A 3,282-nucleotide genomic window follows, 5' to 3' on the forward strand; every position below is an offset into this window, starting at 1 on the left:
TGCAGTTATGTGTCCCAAAATCCATAGATCAGGCTATGGGAAGAATGGAGTTCTGGCAAGATGTCTATTTATAGTCTAGAGGCATAATACACCCTAGGGGAAACTCCCTTTTTGCTCTTAAGGCCTTCAACTGATTGGATGAGGTCTACTCACATTATGTGGGTTAATCTGCTTTATTTAAGGCCAATGGATTTAATCATATGTAATTACATCATAACAGCATCTAGGCTAGTGTTTGACCAAACAACTGGACACCATAACCTAGTCAAGTTGACACAAAAAATTAACCATCAGAGAGGGGAACTTCTTCAACTTAATAAAGAACATCTACAAAAAACACCGGTAGCCAACATCATATTTCATGTGAGAAACTTGATGCTTTCCCCCTAAGATCAGGAACAAGACAAGGATACCTCCTCCCATCACCTCCATTCAGCATCATACTGGAAGTCCTAGCTAATGCAATTAGACTTTCTTCATTCATTCAGTCTTCAAATATTATTTTACAGATGAAGAAACTGATAGAAATAAAGTAAAATGCTGAGGATCACACAGCCAGGCATTTGGCTCCAGAGTTCAAGCTCCTGACTATGATGATGTATTACATCTCAAGAGCATCACTTCAGTTTTGAGCATGTTAGGTTTGAGAGGCCCATGAAACATAAAATGGAGATGATAAGAGAAGTAGATCTTATTTAGAAATAAAAATTTTATAGCTATCCACTTACCCACATATATATAATGCTTCCAAGTAGCTATTTGGAGCTTTGCTGTTTGATATTAAAGGACATCTGCCATGTATTTGTGGAAGGATATGAAAGAGAAAGATGAAAAGGAACACACACACACAAAAAAAATAGAAATAACACAGAGAGGAAGGGGAAAAAGACAAAACACAAATAGGATACTATGGAAAATAAACATTCAGGAAACAATAAATAGTTCTTTGAAAGTAAAGCTATACTATCAGGTAAAGATATTTCAGTAGATGGATTTAGAAGATAAAGCTGAGAAAATCTCCCAGAAAACCGAATAAAAAGACAAAGACATGAAATTACAAGAATGAAGATAATTATAAAATAAATCTAGGAAGTAGGTCCTAATAGGAATTCCAGAAAAAGAGAAAAGAAAAAAATAAATAAATGAAGAAGAGGAAATCATCAATGAAATAATACCAGAAGATTGAACAGGATTGCAGGATAAGTGTTTCTGAAGTGAAAGTGTCCATCAAATACACAGTACAATGGATGAAAAACAACAACAACAACAACAGCTAAAACACACACTGAAGCACATTGTCATTCTGAAATTTCAAAAGACCGAGAATAAAATAAAAAATCCTAAATTTTTTCGGGTAGAGAGGAAGGTGGGTGTGAAAAAGGATTTTGCCTAGGAATGGAACAAAGTTTCCAGAAAACAACCTTCAAAACTGAAAATAATAAATAGAATATGTCTTCAAATTTATGAAATAAAATGATTTCTAAACTAGAAGTCTGTATCCAGCCAAACTATCAATTATTTGTGGATGAAATAGAGCCATTTTCAGGCATGCAAGTTCTCAAAAAGATGTACCAATAGAGTTGTACAGCTGATTATTCTAATTGCTGTCAGTAAGTTGTATAACTGTAAACAGTTGAATTGGCAAAATTTGTGTGATAGATATATTTACAACAATGACAAAAAAAAAAATGAGTAGCTACTGAGGCTGCTTATATACAACCAAAGACCTCATGGGATTTGGTTTCTTGCTTGGGAGGTTTAGGATCATGATTTCATGCGACATCCCAGTTAATTGGCCTGATAACATATTTAGTGCTTCTGTTCTACTTCCTAGTTTGTTGCGTAGTGCCTAGGGTCTTAAAAGCTTGCAAGTGGCAATCCAAGACACAACAATTGGTTTCTACCTGGAGCAACAGAGGAAAAAGGAGAGTCAGGAGTAAGAAGCGGATATGGAACGTGTGGCTAATTGCTTCCATGAACAACTGCCTTCTTTGCCATGAGACCGGAAGAGCTGGATGTTTCCAGCTACCATTACTGAACATTTTGATCAAAGATTCCATAGAAGAATCCTGATCAAAAGAGAAAAAATGCAGAACAGAATTTCAAATTCTCAAGGACTCCAGACTTCCCGGAACAATGAAGGTGGGATAAACCCCTGACAACATTGCCCTGAGATAATCTTTAAATGTGAAACCAGAAATATCTCCTGAAGTCTTCTGGAAATCAAACAATACCTAACCTTAACTAATAAAAAATCATCTTCCTTCAGCATTATGCTATTATGGGATCAAATTGACAACAGCAACTGAAAAGATTAGATAGAAACCTTAAGGGGCAGTAAGGTCATGTTATTGGGGGAGGAACAACTAAGAAAAGAAGAGTGAGAATGGCTGCACAACTCAAAATATGTAATCAATGTCATTAAATAGCACACATAGAAACTGTTGAATTGTATATTTTGCTGTGTACATTCTCAACAACATCAAAATAATAATTTTAAAAAATAAAAATAAATTTATAAAGAAAGATGCTCTATAAAATAAAGATTGAATCAGTACCTGGCATAATAAATGAATATCCTGAAGTAATAAAAAAGGATAAATTAAAAGAATGTACCCACCAAGCTTCCTTTGTTGGTAAGGTACTCAACAGTGTATTCCACCAAAATGAAGGAATAAATCTAAAAAGAAGACATGGGATCCAGAAAATAGCAGATATAACACACAAAAGCAAGGAAGAGCTAAATTTACAGATTGATAGTAGGGAAAAATTCCAGGATGTCAGCCATATATGAGGTCTAGAAAAGAAAATCACTCCAGACTGTTGGTGTTGTTAGGTGTCCTAGAGTCCTCGACTCATAGCAACCTTATGTATAACAGAACGAAACACTGCCCAGTCCTGCACCATCCTCACAATTGTTGCTGTGCTTGAGCCCATTGTTGCAGCCACTGTGTCAATCCATCTCATTGAAGGTCTTCCTCTATTTCGCTGATCCTCTACTTCGTTGTCTTTCTCCAGGGACTGATCCCTCCTGAAACATGTCCAAACTATGTGAGATGAAGTTTCCCTATCATTGCTTCTAAGGAGCATTCTGGCTGTACTTCTTCCAAGACAGATTTGTTCATTCTCTTGGCAATCTGTGGTATATCAATATTCCTTGACAACACCATAATTCAAAGGCATCAATTCTTTTTCTGTCTTCTTTCTTCATTGTCCAGCTTTTGCATGCATATGAGGCGATTGACAACACCACGGCTTGGGTCAGGCACACCTTAGTCTTCA

This window comes from Trichechus manatus, unplaced genomic scaffold, assembly GCF_000243295.1.
Source record: "Trichechus manatus latirostris isolate Lorelei unplaced genomic scaffold, TriManLat1.0 scaffold00003, whole genome shotgun sequence".
Taxonomy (NCBI): Eukaryota; Metazoa; Chordata; class Mammalia; order Sirenia; family Trichechidae; genus Trichechus; species Trichechus manatus.